The sequence below is a fragment of the Saimiri boliviensis genome, chromosome 1 (assembly GCF_048565385.1).
Source record: "Saimiri boliviensis isolate mSaiBol1 chromosome 1, mSaiBol1.pri, whole genome shotgun sequence".
Taxonomy (NCBI): Eukaryota; Metazoa; Chordata; class Mammalia; order Primates; family Cebidae; genus Saimiri; species Saimiri boliviensis.
Genome location: NC_133449.1, coordinates 61,944,972 through 61,971,424, shown reverse-complemented (window position 1 = coordinate 61,971,424; position 26,453 = coordinate 61,944,972). Strand labels below are relative to the sequence as shown.

The window sequence follows — 26,453 nt, the reverse complement described above, 5'->3', positions numbered from 1 at the left end:
AGCAATGTCAGTTTTTTCAAAATATTTCTTTATAAGGTCTTACCTACTTGGCAGTTCTACTACTCACAGGATCATATTAACAGAAATCAATGTACTCACATACATAAATCTGGGGACTGCTATAGACTAACTTGTGTATCTCCAAAATTTGTATGTTGAAATCCTAATCTCCAATGTGACTGTATTGTGACATGATGCCTTTAGTACATAAATAAAGTTAAATGTGGTCCTAAGAGTGGGGCCCTAATCTGACACAGAAGAGGTCTTCTAATGTCTCCTTTCTCTTCTTGGAGGAAGATAGATTCTCTCTCTCTCTCTCTCTCTCTCTCTCTCTATCTATCTATCTATCTCTATCTCCATGCTCAAAGAAGAGGTGATGTGAGTATTCAGTGAGGAGGTCATCAGACCTTCCAAGAGAAGTGTCCTCAGAATGAAACCTATCTTGCTGGTACCTTGATCTTGAATTTCCCAGCCTCCAGACCTGCGAAAAATAAATTTCTGTTGTTTAAGCCACCCAGTCTATGTCATTTTGTTATGTCAGCCTAAGCCAAGACAGGACCATGTGGGACTCAGCTAAGTCCTTAGGTATAGTTTCTATAGAGTGTGGCCATGATGAGTCCATGCTCAGTATCTAAACAGGAAGAAGATGATCTCAAGAGATTTATTTCTGGAAATTCAAAAGGCCTCTGCACAGTAGATTATTTGGATTCTTCTTCTTTGGATGACATGTTCTTTTTTTTTTTTTTCCCTGCGAAAAGAATTCTTCCCAGAGAACACATGTGTTTCAGGATTTTTTTTTCCAATGGCACTTCTTTGTCATCATAACGCTTAGGACTTCAAAGATACTCTTGATGATAACATTTAAAATTCTTATTTTAGAAGATTCTTTTTAGACTCTATAGACAATACTAAGAATATAAGTATTCATGATAACATTCCTTCTTACTGTTGCTTTTGCAGCATGAGGAGATAGATAAAAGCAGGCCCCGGAGTAAGGTAGACATTGGCTGCAATCCTGACTTTGCTGCTTGCTAGTTTTGCAAAATTGATAAAGTTATTTAATTTCTCTAAGCTTTAAATGTACCATCTATATGATGGGAATAACTGTTGGCTAGCAAGAGGGCTAAAATAAATAATGTGCTTTAAACCATTTATCATAGTTCCAGGCACAAATTTAGAACACAATAAATGGCAGCTGTATTATTTTATCCCAAAAAAAGTAATCAGTGTCACCTTCTGCCTTTGTATCTATGCCTTTCAGGGAAACGCTCTTTTTTTATTTTAGATTAATAAAGAGCCTGTTTTCTGTAAATACCTAATTTGATGAGATTTAGTTCTTTCTTTCTTTCTCTCTTACACACAGAAACATCATTTTTGACAGTTTTGGGAAATATAAAACTAAGGTAGACAAAAGCAGAAACAACAGCAACATGCCAACGTTTTATCTCAGCCTGAAGCAGACTTTCTGCTGCTTTCAAAGTTTCCTTGAGTTTTATCTGGTTTTCATTTTTTCCACACAAAAAATGATCTATTGACATGATTTTTCTTAGCTCTTTAATCTGTCATTTTTTAATTTTAAAAGCTTTTGTCTTAATCTTATTTGTAAATTTTCTTAATTATATATTTTACTAATGTGATCAAAGGAAACAGTAATTTGAGATTGTCTATGGCAATTGATTCTAGTGGATGCATTTAAAAATCTACATTTGTTTAAGTTTTCATTATATTTATCTGCCATGATCAGAAATCATAGTGTTCCATATACTCCAGAAACGTGTATTTCCAAATACCCTAATCTTTCTCTTTAAGTTGCAAATTATTTTTAGACACTTTTGGTGGGAACATTTCTAAAGTTTAATCCATACTATCCTGTCCTTCCTCTTAACCCCTTAAATAAATATGTATTATACTTTGTTTTTTTTTAAGAGACAGAGTCTATTTCTATCACCCAGGCTGGAGTATAGTCACTGCAGCCTTAAACTCCTGGACTCAAGCAATCCTCTTGCCTCAGCTTCCTGAATACAGGGGACCACCACCATGCCTGGCTCATTTTATGTAATTTACTACTGTCTTAATGACTGTAGTTTGTTGTTGTTATAAAAGTTATTTTATTCCTCTAAGACCCTTATGATTATTTCTGAAAAAGTACTCTATCCATTAAATAATAAAAAAAAATTATTTTCTTGTTATTCATATTTCTGATTCATTTGAGGTCAATAATATGCAAAAAAAAAAAAAGCCTTTCTAAGACGTTTTAGGAAATAAATTTCCTCCCTTACTCGGGAGGATAGGCTTTTTAAAAAAAAAAAACTATGGTAGAGACTGCTAAATATGGAACCTTGGTGAAGTATGGCAAAGTATGGCAGATACTCCTGGAAAATCACAAGGAAGGAGAACCAGAGTTAACATTTGCCCTAGTTGTATAATTTTACTCATTGCATTGGTTATTACTGAATCAGGCCTGATTTAGGCTTTCTGCCACTTTTCATCAAAAGGTTTCTAGCAGATTTATTACAGAAAGAAGCAAATGGAATTTACAATATCTATTTCAGCTTTTTGAAAAGTTTACTACTTGATCTTTTTCATTGTTTAATTCTGGGAAACTGACTCTCCTGTAAGTACTGTGCTGTCACCATGTATAATATTTATTTTCATCATTTAGTTTTTCATACCCAGATCTTCCTTGACATTTCGTATATGAGCCCTCTATATAAATACCCATCTGTAGTCAAGCACATTGGATCATTTTATGAATCATCAATACTGTTACCTAGATAGTTAGCTGAAAGGTAAAATTTTCTAATTACCTTTTTTTATTCCGTCATTAACAATTCCTAAGGAATGACTAAAATAGAGTTATGTATTTATTCAATATCCTAATTTTGCTAAAATTACCTCTTAAATCTTAATGTGTGAAGCCATTAAGATTTCACTTGTATGTGAAAACAAGTTAAATAAATAAATACATTTAGACATAGTTTGGATGTAAGTGGGCAACGAGACAAGTTCTATGAGAGAATAAATAGGACAATGCTTCTATATGTTTCACCTTGGCTTGGTACAACTCCAATTCTGAATATTGCAAGACATCCTATACAATGTGAATCTTTCCCAAAATTAAGCTTAAATTTTATCTCAGAAAAGCAGTAGAAGGTCATTGAAAAATGAACTGATGCATAAGGCTCTCTGAAATATTTATTAGAAAAAATGGGTTACTCTTTTGAATAGGTAGGCACTTTCCCCAGCTGTAAGTCCATTGATGTTCAAAATTTTATTCTAAGCCCTTAAACTTATGACTTTGATCCTTGTTAAAATATACATGCTCCTTGGGAGGATTAATATACTATGATGTGAATAGGAGAATTTCAGATGTTTTACTGATTTCAGTTAATATGGTAGAAAGAGGGATCATGAAGCATTGGTCCCCTCTGAGGAGAAAAGAGTTAAAAGATGAGAATGCTGGAAATCAAGACAATGCCTATCTAGTCTTTTCTATTTTTGAACAACAATGGTTATAGGCCTCTGGCAGCCACTGTGTACACATTGAAAATGCTGTGAAATTTTGCTAAAGATTGGAAAGATTGCCAATGGAGTGAGAAATTGGAAAAGCTAGTTGGTGTCCTTTATAAAACAAACAAACCAGAAAACAAAAACAAAAAACCAGGAATATTATTTGAAACTTTAGGGAGAACTTCCATATTTAACTTTGCTATGTAGTTGTACAAGTTTTGGTAGGTTTTGGTTAAACCCCTCCCCAGTAGCATTTTAAAAGTCATATAGATTCAAAACAAAGATCTGAATGATAGACTGATATTCCACAGAGGAGACTCAATTTATTCCTGGATCAGTGCAGAAAGACCTCTTTTCCAGTGCTTGAAGACCATTTTTTGCTGCCTAGAACAAGTGCTCTCATAATTTTGCTATTATTTATAATATTCTGAAGGTGTGACATTTCTTTGCATGCATGCCTACTTTTTAAAAGTCAAATATACCTAAAAGGCAGTTTAATGGACCAAAGGCATCAAAATTTTAACATTTTTATACATAGGGTCCCATTGCCCTCCAAGCAGTGTGTGGCAGTTTTCTCCCCAGTTGTGTTCCTGGTAACAATTTTCAGGCATTCTGAAGAATTCGACTTTCTAGGGCATGCATTTTATATACATTTACTGGGGGATCAGTATGACTATGACAAGCCGTAACAACCAATTGGCATGAATTAATTATTATCCTGCTTTTTATTGTTGCAGATTCACGCTAAATCATGAAAGAAGTATCTGTGACACTCTTAACAGAAACTTGATCCAATGTAGGGTTTCCCCGCAGGTACAGTTGTGCCTGAGATAATAGAGTACTGGGTTTGCTTCATTGAGCTCATCACTTTGTAACTGAATGTGCATAGCTCAGCAACACAAAGCATTAGGTGTTATTATGAACAGTTTCGTAAGTTTTACTGCCTAAACATTTTTTTGAATCTCCCTTTTAATTCTCCCTATAGCATGTATTTAGGTTATCATTTTCTTTCACCTGTACCAATGCAGTGAGTCTCGGAATACATTTTTGCCCTCTCAAATCTGTTTTTGATCTTGAAGCTACAGTGGTATTTTAAAAATGTAAATCTGATTGTATTAACTTTCTGCTTAACTAGGACTGCTGCATAAAATCTCATTTCTCTTACAATAAGCAAACAATCTTTAATACTGCCTTGAATTCCATGTGTGACCTGATGCTGATGTACCTCTGTAGCTTCATTTTGCTCTTTGTCCATCCTCGCTTCCTGTATTTCAACCACACAGAATGTTGGTTTCCCAAAAGTTCTGCCATATTTACTTCTGCCTCAGGATACTTGCACCTGCAGTTTTCCTTTTCTGACATACCATTCCTTCCTTTCCTGTCTCTTCGTTTATTCATCACATCGTTTAGCTATCATCAAAATGTCATTTAAAGTTTCCTTACTTCCCAGACTGCTATGGGAAGTATCAGCTGCTCTGCTTTTGTTCTTTCAAAGCACCCTATCATTTTTTCTATAGTGCCCACTGAGGTTTGCATTTATATATTTATGTCATTTATCATATCTCAGGGGTCCAAAAATGTCTGTAACATAGATTTCCAATAAGTATATGTGAAATGATTGAATAAAAAATAAATAAGAGGCCAGGCGTGGTGGCTCACGCCTGTAATTCCAGCACTTTGGGAGCACGAGGTGGATGGATCACCTGAGATCAGGAGTTCGAGACCAGCCTGGCCAACATGGTGAAACCCCATCTCTACTAAAAACACAAAAATTAGCCAGGCATGGTGGCGAGCGCCTGTAATCCCAGCTACTCGGGAGGAGGCTGAGATTACAGGCTGAGGCTGGATTATAGCCTGAATTTAGGAAGCGGAGGTTGCAGTGAGCTTAGATCGCACTATTGCACACCCCAGCCTGGGCGACAAGAGCAAAACTCCATCTCAAAAAAAAAAAAAAAAAAAAAAAAAAAAAAAAAAAAAGAAAAAAAAGGACATAGAGGTGCCATGAGGAATACTGCTGGAAGTGAGTTCAGAAAAATGATTGTCTCAAAATGCAGGCAGTGCATTGAAGAGAAAAGGATGGAAATAGCATAAGGGTGGTGGGCTGAGACAAGGCAGCACAAATCAGATGAAATACATAAGAAAAAGAAAGTAGATGAGAGAATTAGGGAGACATGCTTCAAAAAAGAATATTGATTTATGGGTATAAATAAAAGACACTTTTATAAAGGGACTTAGAAAGGTTAAAATAAAAGAATGAGGGGAGATAATCCAACAAATAAGAAAGCATAAGTATAATGTAAAATCAAAATACAGAAAATCCAAAGTTAAATGCATTCTATGTGAAAAAGCAAGTTGTCATATACTGATGCCATACCAGATGACAAAGCATCAAAATATCTAGAGTAAAAGCTGTTAAGAACATAACAAGACATTGATGGGAAGAGAGTAGTAATGGAAGATTTAAAAACGTGTTGTTGTCACATGGGTAACTGATTTGTTTTTAAAGATGGTAATCAACAGAGGCAAAAGAACAACATTTTCTTAATGCAGGTGCAAGATGTAGTAACCTGTATGTACAATAATAAATACACTGCAACATGGGCGACATAACAGCAAACCTTAAGGAGCCATTTTATCTCCAGTTACTTTGCCCAGAGCAAGTCTCTCCTGAATAACTCCAAAGAAGCTGGTTGTAACACTGTTTCTAATGGTAAGACTTTTAAACAGCATAAATGCCCATCATTAGGGTTATAGATACATAAAATTTTGAATATTCATAGGAGGGACACTTTATTTCAGATAAAATGGATGAATTCATTTTATATTGGTCAGAGTGGATATATATTAAAAAATAGTAAATAATGAAAAGGCAGAAGTATAAATCATGTATAATACTGATTTATGATAACTTTTAAAAGCAATTGTACATGTTTCTTATGGATATTTATATAAATGTTAAAATATTAAAATAAATGGATTTAAAAAGGACACATCAAACTCATGATAATGTTTATCTTGACGAAAGGAAAATGAACTGCAGGGCTAATTAAAAGGGACTTTAATTTGAGTTTTAAAATATGCGTATGAGTTTGCATGCACATGTGTGAGTGTGCATACATGTAAATGCATTTGCGACAAAAGCAGTTATTAATACAAAAAGAAAAGGGTATGCATGTTTTGGGTGTTGGTTATAATTTTATTCTCTATATTTCATATTTTTAATTAAAATAACTTTCCAGATCTCCAGAAATTTCAAAACATATCATTACAAGCCTGTAAGAGGCGGGACGTATAATGCTTAAAAGTGAGTGCTGTGTTACTGGCTGCTATGATGGTTTGCGGTAAAACCTCTACTCAGAGGAAAATGTCAGTCTGAAATGCTTTTATTACAAACAAAAAATGTGAAAAATAGCTTTGGATTCAGCTTGGAAGAAAGAGCCACTTTCTAGTGATTTAATTCTTTAGCAGTCAAATTAACTACCATGAGAAAAAACAACAACAATTGGTATCTCTCCAGTTGAATTGTAGCAATCAATTGTGCTTTTGTGCTTTGCTTTTTACTTAAGTTTTACTAAATTTATTTATCAGTTTTAATACTTTTTTGGTGGCATCATTAATATTTTTTCTATATAAGATTATATCATCTGCAAGTAGAGATGTTTGATTCCTTTTATTTTTTTTTTTCTCTCTTGCCTAATTGCTTTGGCTAGGACTTCAAGTACTGTGATGAATAAAAGTGGTGAGAATGGGCATCCTTGTTTGGTCCCTGATCCTAGACGAAATATTATCAATTTTTCACCATTGAGATAATGTTAGCTATAGTTTTGTCATGTATGGTTGTCATTGTGTTGAGGTACATTCACTATATTCCTAATCTGCTGAATTTTGTCAAATGATTTCTTTCTGCACTTATTGAAATGGTGTTATGATTTTTATTTTTCACTTTGTTAATGTGGTATGTGACATCTATTGCTTTTCAAATGTTTGACTATCCTTGCCTACCAGGGGCAAATCCCACTTGATCATGGTGAAAAATCTTTTTAATGCATTCTTGAATTCAGTTTGCTAATATTTTGTTGAAGCCTGTCTTTTTCAGGCTTTGGTACAAGGGTAACAACAGCATCATAAAAATAGTTTGTATTTCCTCTACTTTGATTATTTTGGAAGAGTTTGAGGATGATTTTTTTTTTAATGTTTAGTGGTTTTCAGCCATGAAGCCAATTGGTTCTAGGCTTTTCTTTGATGGGAGACTTTTTATTACTGATTAAATCTCCTTACTTATCACTGGTGTGTTCAGGTTTTCTCTTTCTTCGTGATTCTGTCTTGGTAAGTATTATTTGTCTAGGAATTTATCCATTTCTTCTAGGTTATACAGTTTGTTGGTGTGTAATTGTGCATAGTAGTTTCTTATCCTTCGTATTTCAGTGGTATAAATGTCATAATGTCTCCTCCTTTATTCATTTCTGATCTGATTTGAGTAGTCTCTCTTTTCCTAGTTAATCTAGCTAAGATGTTGTCAATTACGTTTATTTTCCATTTCATATAATCAACTCTTAGTTTTATTGATGTTTCTGTTGCTTTTTTAGTCTCTTTTTTATTTCTGCTCTGAACTTCGTTATTTTCTTCCCTATGCTAATTTTTGGCTTATTTTCTTCTTCTCTTTCAAGTTCCTTGTATAAATGCCTTCATGAGTTTAAGTTTATTAGTAGGGGCACACATAGACTGAAAGTGAAGGGAAGTAAAAAGATATTCCATGGAAATAAAAAATGAAAGAGAGCAGAACTATCTAGCCAGAAAAAAATAAACTTTAAGTTAAAAACTATAAAAAAATAGAAAGAAGTTCATTACACAATGATAAAGATTTTAGTTCATCAAGAAGACATAATTGTAAATATATATGCACTCAACATTGGAGCATTTAAATACATAAAACAATTAATGACCTATAGGTAGAGATAGACTACAATATTATAATAATAGGAGTCCCTAATACCTCACTTTCAACGATGGTCAGATAATCTAGACCAAAAAAAAAATAATAAAGAAATACTGAACATGAATTGCACTTTAGAACAAATGGACCTAACAGATATATACAGAACATTCCATACAACAGCAGCAGAATGCACATTCTTCTATAATGCACATGAAATATTCTCTGGGCTTTGAACAATTATGTTAGGTCACAAATCTTAACAAATTTAAAAGGATTGAAGTTATACATATGTATAAAATATATTTTCAGATTACGATGGGATATAACTAGAAATTAATAACAGGATAAATCAGGGAAAATACACAAATACGTGGAAATTCAGATACATGCTTGTAAACAACCAATGAGTCACAGGGGAAACCAAAAAGGAAATTAAGCAAATACCTTGAGACAATCAAAAATGGAAACACAACATACCCAAAACTTAAGAGATTCAGCAAAAGCAGTCATTAAGGTGGAAATTTATAGTGATGAATTTCCAAACAAGCTAGAAAAAGGAAAATCACAAGCAATCTAGAAAAAGGAACTCAAGGAACTAAGAAAAAGAAGACCTAGCAGATTGAGTTTTAAGAGCAGAGAACTAAGCAATGACATGTTTTAACAAAGGAAGCCGCCTCTTTGCAAGTAGCCTTAGTGCACACTGAAAATTATATACCAGGGGTAAACATTTTATGACTGGTTTCTTGTTTTGTCTATATATTACTCTGGCATTTGATGCCCCATCCCAGTTTTTTCCCTAATACCACTTCTCACTGAGTACAAAAAGTGTCCTGCCTCATTAGAGGAATGTCCCTTCATTTTAGCACAATATGTTTTAACAGTACTTCAGGCCAATGTGTTAGAGAGAAACTAGGTTGGGCAAAATTCCAGCTGCTTGCAAATTTTGTTTTGGGTATTCCTGTACTTGGATTCTCAACTTTGGCAGAGCCATCATAAGTATTATTGATTTGGAAAAGCTACTCCTGGTTAGCTGGTCCTGTCTCTCTCACTGCTTATCCTTGAACTCAGCCTCCATATATGGTACTGGTTAGGGAAAGTGACTTCCTTTAATTTTTTTTGGAAACATCGCACTGCTTTCTCTACAACAAGTGAACTATGACATATAGCTTTTTCTTCAGTTCTGTCCCATTTTTTTGGTATGGCAAAGATTCCCTCAAATGTGTGGGGTGAGCATGTGCCCTAGTTTCAGGGCACAGAACTTTCCACACCCAATTTTTTATGTTTCTTCTTATATCCTTTCTTGGGTGTGGGGGCATGACAACAGGATGGCAGAAGGCAGTGAATACGACTTTTTCTGCCACATTGTTCCTGAAAGTGTCTCTCTAATTGTTTTGAATTGGGTATGCTGTCTCTGAAGAGTGAATGATAGCAGTCCTAAGTATTTGTATTGGAAACTGTTTACTGGAAATGGGAATTGCAGTAATGTAGCAGATGAGACCACCTCAATCTTGACACATAGAGATGGATTTTTTTGGAAATAGATTATATTATGAAATAATAATTAAATCACTGTTGTATGCATGTTTTCCAATCCATGAAATAACCATGAAATATGTCTTCTTCCAGGAAGTCATCATGAAATCAGCATAAATTTTCCATCAAAAATGGGCCACTGTTGAGATTAGAGCTAGGATAGCTAGAGGCCTTGTATCTGTGCTGCTCTAATTAAATGTTTCTTGTCAGAAGAAGAAGCTTTTATTACTTTTTTTAGAACTAATTTCATGACTGTCTGGCTTAGGCATAAGAGGTTTGCTGGAGATAAAATGAGAAATATGATCCTTAGGGTTTTGTTGCACTTTTAGGTAGAATCTTGTGACTATAAGTAAAAAGACCTTTAATAAACCTTAATTTATAGGACAAAGCCTGCCTTATGTACTTATAATCCAATATGACTTGTCTGTTTTTACTTCTCCCACATAATCTGTCTCATCCAACGTGGGCTTCCTTTAACTTTCCCACATTTGAAACCTACTACGCCTATGGTAGCTATGCTTGCAGTCTTCATAGTATGCCGTAACAGACATTTAAAGTTAAGAAAGGCAGATAATCAGTGGCCTAATCATGCTAAGCAATCCACATGTCAATCCATTCCATCATCTTTAAATTCTGTGAAATCTACTTTAAGCCAAAACTGCATTAGTGCTCAGTGTTAGAGATTATCTAAGAGCTATTTACATTTAAGTTGTTAAAAGCTATATAAATTAAGTTTTCTTAGAAAAAATAATCATCTGAAATAGGTGATGCTACTTGCACATATTAATAAAAGTACCCAGTAATTTCAATTTGCTTAAAATAAAGAATATACTTATTCAACATTTAGGGAGGAATATTTATTTATGGGAGAAAATATTTACCTTGTACTGTGATATAAAAATAAATTTATTTAAAAAATTTATGTAGAGCATTATAAATCCATTTTTATGCATTTCTATATATGAATTGATAAAATCTGGGGAAATAATATACCAATAAGTTAACAGTGCTTTTCTCTGGGAGATGGAACTATGGGTGATTTTTATAACTTTCTTCTTTCTGTTTATTTTTATTTCCAAATTTTTCTTTTCTATAATAAACATGTATTACCTGTGTCTCAAATGTAAAAGAAAGAGAAAATTATATATAATATATATATGTTAAAGCATCTCTAATTTAACCGTACTTGCTGCTAGCAATTTCACATCATTTGGCTTGGCTCACTGAGCTTCTCAAGTGATACCAGGCTGTTTATATTAGAGAGTACTACAAATTGGATAACCAAAAATCTCCTAGAGAGAGCTCATAAAATGACATGGTTGGATGGAAACCTGAACAGATGGGCTAACTCTACCATGTGCTATATTAACCCTGCTGTTTTCAGACTTGTGGCCAATAACACATTGAAAAAGTACAATTCTAAAAATAAGTTAGTAAAATCAAAGATGTTTAAGCAGTTTAATCTACAAGTTGGGACATGGTGGACAGGCACTTGTTGAAATGTTTCATTCTTATTAAGACCATTTCTTTATGACTATGAAAATACTTGAGTTTCAGAGGAATTCTGAAAAGATGAACTGTAATGGGGGCTGAGGGAACAGCAGCCCAGCATGTTTCCAAGCAGCTTGGCTGCCGTCAGTATATTACATTGAAACTAGTGTAAGTGGTGTCTCATTATGTATATGATTATGATAAGCAAAGGAAGAGTGGAGTTGTAATTGGCTAAATAAAAAGAATAGGACCAGATCCTGATCTTGTGTCTGTTCCAATCACTAGTTGGAAATCAGTACCTAAAACACACACATAAATTCTGTGAAAAAAATAATGTTGGTATATTATTTGCCCAGTTCTGTTATCTGTAGAGAAATCAGAGCTTAGTTCTGAGTTATTTATCTGAATATGTATATAAAAAAATTTAAAACATTCACTGTTAAGATTTAAATAAAATTGTAAATAAGAATAAAAATTTACGGCTTTTGGAAAGATTATTTTAAAATAACTGGTTAGTAGCCATTTAATGTCAGCAAAGATCTAAGAGGTCTTTTAATAATACAGTAACAACAGAAGAAAGGCAGGTAATTCCATTTTGAGCAGAAAGGGGGCATAAACACTATTGTCAGAAAGCCGAGTTTCTTTTCACAAATCTGTCATTAACTAGGCTTGTGACCTTGAAAAAATATCACTTATATTCTGGGAGACTCAGTATCCTCTTATTTTTTTTTTAAATGGATCTAAATAGATGATATCTGAGGGCTTTCTTAATGTAATGATTCTGTAATGATTATACATTTTAGAAATAGTTATTTGAAATTAAAATTGTCTAGGAGGAGCTCATCCCATAAAAAAATGAAACTCTCAGAATATGACATTCTTAAGCCTGTTTCTTAAAGGCATTTTGCAAATTTATTATCCATTGAGATAACATAGAATGAGTTGGAAGAGTGTAGCTTGGAGAGTCTCTTGGCTGAAATGTAATTTAAAAAATCACTTTTCTATCTGTTACATTTTCCATTTAGTCATGGGTTGAAGTCCTGTGTGGGCCACATGTCACAAACTTTTATTAGTGACCCAGCTCTGTATAACTCACTCACCTGCTTCTTCCTGCCAAAAGTTAAATCTACCTACAAATAATGAAACTGATGTTGTTGGTAAATATCAATGAATATTTTCTGTAATTAATTTAAAGAATAATAAAACTCTTCCTTTAACTTGGAATCAAAGGCATAACATAAAATAGTGCCAGAAACTAACTTGGATTTCTTAGAGGAACTGAGTTGCAAACCAGTCATTACCAGACAGTTTTGGGGAACTTAAAAAAAAATCTAAGTTTCTAGTCTATGATCCTAAAGAATTTCAAGATTGCTACTTCATGACTGTAGGATTTATTTGGTTACTGGAAAATGAATTGACTTGGCTAAAGTAATTCTACAGGTTGATGAAAGCAACAAAATATGTAGTCTTTCTCACATTCTTCTTATATAAATATTAGCTATTAATAACAAACCAGTGTCATTTCATGAATGCTTACTCTGAAGCAAGAGAAAGAGGGTAAAAAATAAGGATGAGAAGTACAATAAAATAAAATATATTTATTTGTTTGGAAAGATAATTAAAATCATGGTTATTTATTGATATAAAAACAGAGATGGTATCAATGAGTTTATACAAGGAGAGTTCACTGAAGGCCAGAGAAAGAAGACTCAGTGACATGATAAAGAAGAAAATTCTGTTTTTTACTTTGTGCTTAACTATGATAAAGAATGTCATCAACTTAGTTAGAATGGATGGCAGATAGTAAAAAAATGAAAAATTCTACCTGGAGAATGTTGGGATTGTTAGTGAGACATGAATGTGAAATTTGCAGATCACAGAAGAGGGACTTTGCTGGAAGATATTTCTAGCAGATAAGTGACCAATCTCCTTTCCAGGCAACAGCAGACCAGGTGCTAGTAACAGAAAAAAATTATGAGAAAGTTTTCCTAAATTGTATATTATTTAAATAATGAAAGATGTAAAATCAAGAAAGGTCTATCACTGGACACTCTGCAATGAAAAGAGATAAGATAATAACAATGAGAAAATTATAAAACACTGGGAGACAAATTAACTCTTGAATGTAGAACAGGCTCATAGAGTCTACTAATTAAAATTAGCACAATTGACAGCATGAAGAATACAGTTATGAGGATCCTAAACTTTGTAGAAGCAAGCACTTAAATCTGCAATTATCCTATTCATGTGATGACTCCAAATCACATTTTTCCCCACTCTCTGTTCAAATGATAGTTTCAAGTAAAAATTCTGAATATGATAAATCTCTAAATGTGTCTTTAGTTCAAGGAATTTGTCCAACTGTTAGTTGCTTCAGTGTAACTCTAAGCCTGAGACTGAGACTAACTTTGACCTTTAGGAATATAGGTATATAGTTTTACTCCCACATATTTGAAATATTTCTAAAATTTCTAAAATCACCTCTGTCCAACCACCTCTTTTCTGCTTCCTGCATATTAAGTACTATTTTCTGATCACTTTGTGTGTGTTAAGTAGTTTGCATACATCAGTCAAATCACACAATAGTTAATTGTAAATTAATTATTCTATTTACAAATTAAGTACTTACAAAGAGGGGCTAAATGACTGTTCTGAGTCATGCAGAAATGCAGAGACTCAAACCTAGTCAACTTCATATTAAAGCATGTGTTCTGTTCACCTCATTCTGTTTCATTGTCATAGCCAAAATATGTGAAGGATTGACAGCAAATATTAGGTAAGTCCCCATCTTCTAACTGGATCCACGAAGAAGACTAATGCATGTGAGAAAGTGAAAAAAAAAAAAAAAAAAACCATCAAATTTCTACTTTTAAAAGTTTTAGCAGTATTGTCCTAGAGGAGACCTATGGCAAGATGGCAAAGTGGTACAAATTTATTTTAGGTTTTTACTTTTCTTCTTAGGGTCTTATTTCTTCCCTCCAATCCTATGTCTCAGTTACCCCAAGGACTGCTGTCTCCAGCAGCTATTAAGCTGGTACATACCCGAGAGTTTGGATGTTATGTTGTTAATAGCTCAATATGTTTTACTTTACAAAATTTCCAAAGTCCTAAATCATTCAAAACTCTACAAGGTTTTGGCTTCTGGGGAAGGAATATTTTCAGACAGAGAGGTCTTTTCAGAGCTTTTTCGATCATACTATGGAGGCCACCAGGCAGGCAAATCCAACATTGACTCCGATTTTAGGCTGTACACAAGGCATCTTTTTTTCACCCTTGAAAGCCCTTTCAGACTTCGGGAGTGTGTGTTTTTTTCCCTAGAGCAAGTTCTCTCTGTGACTTTAAAAAATGAATTGCTGTGTACCTATGTCCTTTTTAAAGGTATTTTCAGTTGACATACTGACCCAGGAGAAGAGGTAGAAGCTTTTAACTTCTACATCAATGAAATCAGGAAAACAAAAGGTTTTTCAAGCAAGACAATTTCTATGTAGGTCCCTTAACAATTAAAGAATGGTCAAAAAAAGCCGATTTTAAAATGGTAGTTACTTTCTCTCTATCTGTAACCCATGAAATTCACATCTTCAAACTTCTTGTAAACAGTCAAGTTTATATAAAGATACAGCAACAAAATCAGATTTTAAAAATTATTAAAACCTACATCTATAATATCTGTTTTATTATCAGTGCTGTTTTCTTTCTGAATGGTTGGATTAGCTACAGATCTTTGTTTGAAATAAATATGGGTGGGATGGAGGCAGATTCTATAATTAAAAAATATTTAACCTTCATGTTTTACTTGTAAAAGTTCCTGGTTTTTCCAATGTACATTTTCATGTTCCATTATCTTGCCAAGACTCTATAGGAACACATTCTAGCCTTAAATTCTAAACAAATAACATCAATGGCAAATTACTAAGGAAAAATATATTTATTATTCTGTATCTTTTCAGTCTCCCTGAATCCTGCACCTGTGAGAGGAATTTTGGACAGAAGCATTGGAGCCATTTGGGGATTCCCTCAGATCTAATATTTTGTTGGCTGTGAATTGTACCCCATTATGTGCTACACTGCACTTTATTTCCCACATTTGGCACTTTTAGTGCTATTTTCTCCAAATAGACACAGGGAGCCATGCTTGGTATTCTTTAAAGGGAACAAATAGATGAGCTAATTGTTTTAAATGCCCCCAATGAGATAAGTGGCAGGATGCTGGAATTGATCATCTAATTACCTATTTGCTATCACAGAGAAGAGGAAAATCCATCCATAATTAATGTTTAGAGAATGCAAAAGTTGTCATCTTAAATCAAGGTAAAATATAATAATCACATTGAGGACTTATTGCAGAAAAATACAAATTATTTGCTAGATGTTGGGAATTGGCTGCTTTTTTTTTTTTTTTCTTAATTGTGTGTTGGCACCTGTGATATGTATGGTATTACTGAGGTATTTGTCTGGAATTTAGTTCTGATTTATAAGCATTTTCATTTACAGAACTTTGGATGCCATTCCACTTGATGTCAAGAGAAGAATACCTAAAGAGTCCTCAGTCCAGGGCCAGCCGCTTACCTATTAAGCATGCAACTCACTTGCCTGAAAAGGGCAATGGCAAAGCAGTCTCATGGACTAAACGAGCTATGATGTTAGTTATAAGGAAAGTATGACAATATCCTATGGGATATGTACAAGGTGAGTATCTTCTGGGATAAGACTAAGGCTGTAGAACAACAGACCTTTATTTCTAGTGCATATGTATTTATTTTACGCATAAGAATATTTTGATTAACTCAGAGAAAAAAGTAATCCCAGACTAGAAAAAAATTTAGAAGCAAATGTGTACATAAATGGTTTGTTCATTTTCTCACATTGTGTCAATTATCTTGATAAATCTATGGGTCAATTAGTTGATGTGCCTGAGTAAACATTAAATAAGAAGATTATTACTTTATTGGTAATATTGGTAGTATACACTGCCCTTTTAGCATAATGAGATCTCAGTGTCTTCTCTGCCTTTCAATTCATCACTACTGAAGTGAAATTACTTTTCCTTGGGCTCACCTTGGCTTACCTACAGAATGATTTGGGTATGGTCTAGAGAGAAAGTGACCAAGGAGAAAGCTTAGAATATTTAAGTCTGATGCATAGGCTTTCATACACAGGCAAAGTTGACATTGCATCTTGACATGGACCAGTGTACCCTACAAACAGTAAGGGACCATGTAATATGTCATTGATGACTAACTACTTTTGAGAGTTAAAGAGGTACACATTTATTAATTCACCAGGATAGAGGCAGCCCCAGGCAAACTGGAATATATTATTATACTATCCAGGAGAGTACATTAGCGTTTGAAGCAGTAATGAAGTATTTATTAGTCTGGTCGTGTTTTCTTGCATATAAATTCTTATGATGAACTGGCAACCTTGCAGAGGTTTGATATGGTTAAACGGGGTTTGAATTTTAGAGATTGTGTGTTCTGGTCAACTGTGTTTCTCACCACACTTTGAGAAAGGGCCAACTTTTGATATAAGTGGCAAACCAAGACTTGAAACCACACACATGGGAGTGAAAAAGAATGGGGAAAGCAGGACTTAGGTATTGGGACAAGCCTCGAGTGGTTATATTCCAACTGCAGGTGCAACCGTAGCACTGCTAAACCAGGACCTACTTAGAGTCAGCAGGATATGATATTAACAAAGATAAGTTTCCTTTCCATTGTCAAAGCCAGCTCACTCAGCACTTTATCTGTCTTACATGCTTCAAAATCTTAAAAGACATCAAAGCCTCCAAACTGTGTTTATGACTGTGGAAGATAAAATCTGATATTAGTGGAAATTTGGATTTATTATGAGAGCCAGGACAGGTATACCCAGAACCTCAAATTGCAAAATGAGGCTACAGGCCTAGTTGAAAACATATATAAATTAAAAAACAAAACTAATTTCTAAAAGTACACAAAGCTACCACTGAAGGGGAAAAAATTGTTTCCAGCCCCATTCACAATTATAGTTCCCATCCCCACAAATACTTACTTCTATTGGTGGCAGAAAGGCAAAAAGCCCCTAAAAGGATGTAAGATACCATTTATCTGCCATCCCATCCAATTTGACTCATTACATTTTTATCATTTTATCTGGAAGAATAATGTTTGGTAATATTTAGGCCAGATCACACTCCAACAGCCTTCTCCTATAATAGAATTATTATTGTAATCAACAGAGTCCTACTGAAGACCCTTTATATGCGAACTACTTGGGGAAGCAAAAAAGAAAACCTCTGAGCCCTGTATGCAAGGGACTTTCAGTCTTCTGAATTGCCATTAGCTGCACTCCAGAGGCTGACAAGGACTTGAGAAAGAATTGGAAGCTATTGGATGTCCTCTTAGTAACTGTAATAATCATCTTTGCCAGACAAAAAATAATTGTGGAAATGATGTGAATTCTGCCAAGTTCAAAGATGTTAATATACAATTATGTAATGTCATAAAGTATTCTACAGAATTTGATAGAGCCAGAATGGGACATGCTTAAAATATATTAAGAAAAAAACAAGTGAAATTGCAGTACTGAAATAAGTTAGCTCTAATCTTAGTGGAGATTTCAAACATCAGTGACTAAATGGAAATTGAGGTAAACCCCTGGGACTGCATGGGATCTTTGTGGTGAAAGCAACTACGTAAAAAGCTGAGACGTCTACTCTAGACCTTAGGGAAAATGGTCTTTCAGGGTCTGCAGGCTTCGAGTATTGAGAAGGTTACCCCAGATTACTCAATATTACTAAGGTTACTCAGATTACTCTAAATTAGTGGGTACATTCTTTTTTGACCTTGGGATCATTGTAATTAAGAGCATAAATAGTAAAGGTAACCAGAAAAATCTTAGTATTAATATTTTCTCTTAACTTTAGGTACAATTAGTATGTATTCGAGTGATTAAAATGTAATGATTATGAAAATTTTGGTATATTAGACTATCTACCAGACTTACTTTGTAAAACCAATTTGAAATACATGCTTAAGTAGTGGACTCGGACTGGTGATTTTGAATTGAAAGCCATAGGGCACTCTTGCTAATATAAATCTCGTTGAAATGCTAAGAGGAATAAAATCGTTATACTTGTAAGTACAATCGGTGAAATTTATAAGAATTAATTATTGAAAAAAGATTTTGTTAGGCAGACAAAGTACCTTAAAAAGGGTTGATTACATGTCCAAATCTAATTTAAAATATTTAAAGAAACATATTTAACTTTAAAAGCTCGCTTAAAAAACCTTTAAAATTTAGTAGATTTATAAAAGGAATAAGATTTTTAAGATATACATTAAGGAAAAACTAAGTTTTAAAAATGTGTAACAGGCAAAAATTCTTTTTCTTTTCTATACCTTAAAATTACCCTCAATGATACAAGAAAATTTATGTCAGCAGCAAAGAGAATAACAAACACCTGGAAAAAAAATTTTTAAAGTCAAAATGATACATTAGATATCCCAATGCATAGTTGATAGCAAAATAAATTATGCAGACAGTAAAACTGTGGGTTTAAGGGAAAGGACAGCTCACTGTAGTCTGAATTGTTCTGGTAAAGTTCAATTAAAATGTATTAAATTACCCTCAGCTTCATCCTCATGAACTGAGTTGCATAGACCTTTAAAATTTGCATTATGTGGTGATGATAAAGGCACAGGGGTAACTTATCAACAGTGATTTGTTTAAAAGTGAGAAGCTTTCTCATGTGAAAGTTTCTGAAAATATTATCCTTTCTTTCATGTGAAGATGTCAGTATGCTTTATTGATTTATGCTTTTGTGTTTATTGTTCTTTTAGTGCGGAACTGTGCACCTTTGACTGAACCATGTTTCTTGCTCTGTATTGAAAAATGACCTCATTCCTTTGTAAGTATTAGTCACATTTTAATAGGGACATATTCAATGTTTGTGCAGGAACTCCCGAATCTTCTGAAAGCATTATCATCACACATGGGTGAATTTCAATTACCGATGGTGCCACCAATTCACTTTTCTTCCTATATTATGGTCACAGATGAAGGTGAATTTTTAGATGGTCAGTGACTACAGGCTTTGAAGCAACTGATGTCACTTGCTTTTCATTTGTAACCTTTCTGCTTGTAATTGTAGTTCCTGCTGGTAAGCAAGATGTGTAAACACGTAAACATACTAGGCTTTGAAAACGCAAGCTCTTTTTCTCTGCATTAATATGATCATTTCTCTAAGTTAATGCATCATCATTACTTCCCACTTGGCACATGGGAAAATGTAGCACGAGCAGAACTAGGGTTTGAAGTTAAATCTCAAAAAGGAAAAAAAAAAGATTTTGCTCTTTAATAGAAAAGAAAAGAAGTAAGGGCTGTAACCAAAAAAAAAAAAAAAAAAAAAAAAAAAAAAAAAAAAAAAAAAAAAGAAAAGAAAAAAAACGCTTGAGTTGTATTTGAAAAGTGGCTGCTAGGCAGGCAGAATATCTTGAGCACTTGGACTGAAGATGGTCATACAGTATAAGATGTTTTGCTTTTTCCATTCAGGCAGAAGGTGGTTGAAAGAAGATACTTTTAAATGTCATTCCAAGTATGCCAGGAGTGCAGACCAAGAAAAGCCTTTAGAATCCATTAGGTTTCTTTTAAGATTCCCTTCAGCCACTTTACCTATCTGAAAATTATTTTCTCCACTGTCAACAGGAGATAATAACATCTATCTTGCACCATTGTTGTGTAAAGCAGTGATCACAGTGCTGATATAGAGCAGGAACTCAATAAAAAGAAAGGGTTTCGAATGTTAATGAAAAAAGTAGAAACCTGCTCAAACAAGTAAGAAGTAACAAACTCTTCCCTGAGATTTATTTTCCTCATCTGTAAATACAGTAACAGGACCTTATTTTTTGGGTTAAATAAGGTAGTGAGGATTGAATGAATCAAAGCACATGGAAATGCCTTGCACAGAGCCTGGGCCATTGTAAGTGTTATGTGAAACTTTTTTCTCCTTTCCTTCAGTTACAGATTTGGGTAATAAATGCTGTTCTGGTGTATTAGTGCTTGGGTTTTAGATTTTTTAATTTAGAAACGTTTTGATAATACCTTAAATGTAATAAAATATTTTCAAAAGAAGTAGGTGTATAATGATTGGTTTACATTTTATGGCAAATTAGTGATCAAGTGGCTTGGAAATTTAGGATATGCCTATTCTATGGAAGAAACAATTGCACTGGTAAAATAGAAGAACAAAGAAATTGAGAGAAAATACAAACTACCATCAATTAGGAGTCCAGTCTTGAGCAATGTGAGCTTGAGGACAAATGTATTGGCTATCAACTTCTAAAAAGGCATTAGAATAACCTGTTGATCAGCAAAGCTAAGTTTATTAAGGTTTAGGATAGTAAGGGAGAACACCTCCTTGGCAGACTTGGTGGTATCTGATTGGGAGTGTTTTATAAAATTTATTGTTTCCTTGATGGCAGTCCACATCACAATAACACTCAAGATAGATGAAAGGCAGGACTTTTTGTTGCTTATATAGCAGGAGTGGCCTCAAGAAACAGAGCTCTCGAACACTGAATGGGGAAGGGAGGGATTTATTACGGCTGGGAGCCAGGCAATGAGTTGTCCAAACACAGCTCGTCTAACCAAGGAAGATTCTGCCTTTATATAGGCTTACACTCTAGCTATTACATGTGGAAGAATCTTAGGTTTATAGCCTTAGAAATCAGTAGTGAAAGGGTTTTGGATTTACAGCTTTAGGAATCACATGTGAAAAGGTTTCTGGGTTTACAGCTTTACAAATCACATATGAAAGGATTTCGAGTTTACAGTTTTAGAAATCACCTATTAAAGTGTTTCTGGTTTTACCGCTTCAGAAATCACATATGAAAAGGCTCTGGTCTCCGGATGGAGGAGTAGGGTGGGGGTTTGATCAAGTTTTAAGTAAAAACAGTGTTGTCCAGAGAGTTTCCCCAATACCAAGAGTGTTATTTACAGGAAGGTGATTCAGGAGGCGCCAGTTGGCCTGCATTTTCTTCTATTGAAATGCATTGTGGAAGTTGAAGGGGAGGTGATCCCAGATGCCTGGGTCTCCTTCCTCACTTACAGCTCAAAAGAAAGATCATTGCCAGGCAGGGTTACTGGGTGGGTAGTGTCCCAGGTCAGGGTAATAGCAAGCTAGAGGTGTTAGATGCAGTTTTAAGTATGGCAACCAGGATAGGATTAGTTAGGTTTTGTAGGCTCCCTGTGGATTTGGCTAATTTGAATAATTTCCTGAGTTCCAGGGCATAAGAACTATCCCTAGTTGTCTGATACCTGGCCCTCGGCTGATTAACACAGGTGCATAGTGGCCAGGTGAATGAAGTATGAAACCCCAATAAGGAAGTGATTGGTATGTGGATTTAAACAGTTGCTCAAGAAAGGGGAACCGTCTGAACTTAAGCTAGGGATTGAAAAACTGAGTCAAGACAGCCTTTTAAAACAAAACAACAACAAGAACACGAAAAGCTTTATTACAGAAAGATGTCAGGGGAAAAATTTATTAGGTATTGAGGTCTGGGCTCATGTGGTTTAAGATGGGTTTTTTATAGCAGGGACTGAGTGAGACTGGGCAAAGTTCATAACTTAATAGTTTAATATTGGGGAGCATAGAGAGTTAAGACTCTGGAAACAGATTTTGATAAATTGTTGCTTGGCAAGCCAGCTTCTTGCCCAGGTGAACAATCTATAAACTTTAGACAGGGGCTTTTTCCCTGAATGAGCAAACTCTTTACCCAGACACAATGGTCTTTAGGAATTTCCTGAAACAGTAAAGTTATTCATTAGATTTTTTTTTTTCTCAGGCTAGAATTTTTTGGAATAAATAGGAAAATTACCTTGACACAAGTGTTCCCAGCCATTAGTCCTGATGTTCAACAGCACGGATTCAGATGGTCTTAGTTCTCGGAGAAAAGAATAAGACTTCTACACCTAAAATAATAGCAAACCCACAAAATAGCAGTATATATGCTCATGAATATATAGGAAAATAGATCAGAACATTTTAAATGTTTACACACATGTTAAAGTATGTATTCGTATGTGACATTCTATAATGCAGAACTTAAAGCTAGAGGATTTAAAGGAAAAGTACATTAGGCAATGTATTACAGTTGAAAGAGCATTAAAATTAGAGAAAAGCAGCAGATTTCTAGCCTTAACTTGCCACTAAGATGATGTTTCTACTTGGGCAAGTCACTGATAGAATTTAGCTCAAGAACTGTACCACTTTTATTTTTTCGTTTTTCTTTTCTTTGTGACTATAGTTCAGTGCTTAGTATAATATTAATGATCAGCTAATGTTTGTTGAATCAAAGAATGAATAACTTTGATAGAGAAATGTTCATGGAAGACATACATATCGAACTGGGCAATAAATTGGAGTGGAACTAGGAAGAAAGAATAGCATTTCAAAAAAAATGGGTGGAGAATGTGAGTGGGTAAAAAAGAGATGGCACATTTATAGGACAATGAAACATTAATGCTTCTCAAATCTGTGAGGAATTAATAGTAGAGCTGGTAAGCTGAGGAAGGTCACAAGATCTGGAAGACCTTAAAAATGAGGAATTTATATTTGATGGGTATGATAGAGAAACTTCTTCAGCTTTCTCCGTGAAGGATTCCTAATGACTGATGGAGGTAGTCAGATTTTGTGGTCCCAGGAGAAAACCTGGAAGGATAATGGTTAGCCTAAAATTTCCAAAAAGTTTCCAGTTTTATATTAAAATTGTATGTCATATTTGCATTGTACCTTATGATATATCTGTACTAGTTTTGTTCCAAGAATACTAAATTTCCACAAAACCTTGCATTAAAGTATCACTCCATAAATCTGCACTATCTTTTTTGGGCACATTATTGTCCCTACCCTGGCTTCCTTATCCCAGTTATGCCAACTTCTGTTTAAGAACCATTTGAAAAATTTAGTAAAAGATGATAGAACGGAAGCAAACAAGGCTTAAAATTACCAGTCCACAAATATCTCTTTGCAGATAGGTATGTGCAAAGAAGAACATTTTTTTTAGGCAGGGCAATCAGAAGATGTCTGGTGATTCAATTGGGACAGTGAAGGGATTGGCAAACTATAGCCCATGGGCCAAATTCTGTCAGTTTTGTAAGTAAAGTTTTGGAAACAGCCATGTGAACTCATTTACATATTGTCTACAATTGTTTTAAATACTACAATATAGAGTTGGGTGTTGCAACAGAGACCAGATAGCCTCCAGAGATACAAATATTCTTTCAGGCCCATACAGAATCTAAGTGTTCTGGCTCCTGGTTTAGTTTAAAGTGATGCCAGTGGGGTCAAGAAGGAAAGCAATCCATGTGAAAAAAATTGGAAAGGAGTTGCTAGTTAACCCCCCAAAAACAAACACCTGCTTTTGGATTTATAGGATACAGGATTTGAACGAAGTAGAATACTTACACTTTATCTACTTCAAAGGCAACTTGAAGTTTTCAAGCCTGGGTAACTCAGAAAATTATGGTGTCCTTGGCAGGCACGGGGTGATAGAGAGAAAAGCCAGTTTAGGGGCACTTAATCTTTTACATGTTGATTCTGAGGTGACAGATTAACTCCAAAAAATGTCTGACGACATTCTGCACCTATTGGAGTGTAACTTGAATGCAAGATGATGACAGAGGATATAGATTCAGAAGTCATCAACAGAAGATATAACCAGAGTTATTTTCACTAGCAGAAGAACAGTCAATACACTTAACGATGAAAGAAAAAAAGAAAAGAAGTGGTTCATGAGATCCATGCATTGAACAGGGTAACAAGAGACTAGATGCCTGTTTATACCCAGGACAGCCTCCCATCTGCCATCTATTTTGTCTGGTTGTCCTTTGATTCTCCATCAATTAAATATACAAATAAATTGCCCAATCCTTATGAACTGTGTTGAGAAAACAGAATAAAGGATTTAAACTACATTTATAGCTCCAAAAAAGAAAAAAGAAAGAAACACTATAGGCAAATTCTAGGGATTATAATTATTATCCAGAAAAATCAGCTATACCTCAGATATTATAATACTAGGGGTCTAATTATGCTTTTTGTGAATGCAGTGAGCTGTATAATATATGATTCTAACTATAACTTGATCCCAGCATTAAGAATATGATTCTACAACATTTCCTTAGGGGAAAAGGAGTGGAGTGAATATTAGAAGGGTTTACAGCTTGTTAGACTTTGTCAGACTTTAATTTAGTTATACAGTTAAGATATCTGTTTTAATATATGATAAGTGAACTGAAGATTATCTAATATTTCAGGGAGTATATAAATGAACTGTTTACCTAGTCTTTAACTCAGAATTGGTAAGATCATCAAGGACTGAATAACACCCATTCCTCCCAGCAACCCTCATCTTTATTGCTGGACTGTGATGAAGGAATAACCACCCCATATCCTCCTGTTCTGGCCAATGAATTGCTTCCATTCAAATAACACAGATTTCATATGCAGATTCATAAAAGTGGAGAATGGGAAAGTCAGAGTCAAGTTGGAAGACCTACACTTAATACTTTCACTAATTTTGTTATTAATTATGCTATTCAAGAACAATTGAGATAAAGAATAAAAAACTATCCGCTATTTTTCTGAGGGGATAGATAAGCAAACATGAATCCTTTCTCTCTATATAGTTGGTTGACATCAATTAACTTGCATAGTCTTGAAGACTAATATATGTGCTTTAAGATATTCTTACAGTGAGACTTTGGTCACTGGCATTTTTATATGTTATAATAAAGAGAGGTAGAGTATGGATGTAGCAAAAAGAAAACCAATGCAGCTTAGAAAGCCCATTAAGAAAAGAAGCTTTATTATTAATCTGCCAAGATTGATTCTGAGGTGAAATGATGCCATTTGCACTGTCTTGAATAATCAATATTTATCCTGATTCTTCTAGCCATTCAGAAAGAAAACAGATTAACAGAAAATAAAACACCACCCTCAAATATAACTAAATGCTGTAGCCATGCCTGTGTGAAAGTCACCAGAAAATGTACTTTTAGAAAGAGGAAGAGAATAGAGGAGGCATCTGTCTTCTCTAGATATCATGAGGTTTAAAACTCTTCCACCAACCAAGGGCAGAAAAGACATTAGGCAGTCTATCCACTACTACATTCAGCTGTGGATAAAAGTAACCTAAAATACTGACTTAAACAAATTAGAATTTTATCTTTCCACGAAGCGAGAAGTTCAAAGAAGTTAGCTATGCTGGCCTGCTATGTGACTCCATAATGTCATTAGGACATAGAGCTCTGCTTCCCTTCAGCCACTGTATATATAGCTACTGTCTCATGGTCACAAAACTGCCACCCTCTTCTCCTCTTGCTCTTCTCCCTCGTGGCTAGCTCCATAAGCATGTTTCAGAAAGGAGAAGGGGGAAAAGGTGTGGAAATGGCCATGTCAGCTCAGTCAGACCCCCTTTTTAAATGCTTTCCATTGTTTACATCTCATTGAATAGAACTATGACAGTGTTGTAAGACAACCACTGGCTGCCAAGGGAAGTTGAGAAATTGTTTTAGTCAAGGCACATGGCCACCCTGAATAAAATAAGGATTCTATATAAAGAAAGGCAGAGGGAATAGATATCATGTGGCAGATAACCATCTCTGTCAAAAGTGTAAATTTCATGTCTCTAATACTATTCAAGATGACACTGGTTTGTTCAGATGCTGTAAATCTGGTTTTGATACTTCTAGGTACGGTCCATAGGTAAAGAACCTGGCATATTGTGAGTTTATACACAGGATTTTTTTCTCTTGTAGAATTCATATAAAATGACAGTGTATAGACTTCTGAGATAGAGGAAGAAAGAAAGAATAAAAAGAGAGAAATGACTTCAGAATCTCTCTTGTTCAGCTAATGCTACAATCATTCTTTCCCCTGACCCTTTTTTTTTTTTTTTTTTTTTTTTTTTGAGATGGAGTTTTGCTCTTGTTCCCCAGGCTG

At 34.5% G+C, this 26,453-nt stretch overlaps 1 long non-coding RNA gene across 1 annotated transcript in view; it reads left to right on the top strand.

The window, feature by feature from the left end:
* LOC141584291 (uncharacterized) overlaps positions 1 to 26,453 on the top strand; it is a 405,949-nt gene that overhangs the window by 354,769 nt on the left and 24,727 nt on the right. The window contains exons 5-6 of the long non-coding RNA XR_012517253.1: positions 15,962 to 16,156; positions 19,291 to 19,358. This is a non-coding gene — a long non-coding RNA (uncharacterized LOC141584291). The remainder of the gene's footprint in view (positions 1 to 15,961; positions 16,157 to 19,290; positions 19,359 to 26,453) is intronic.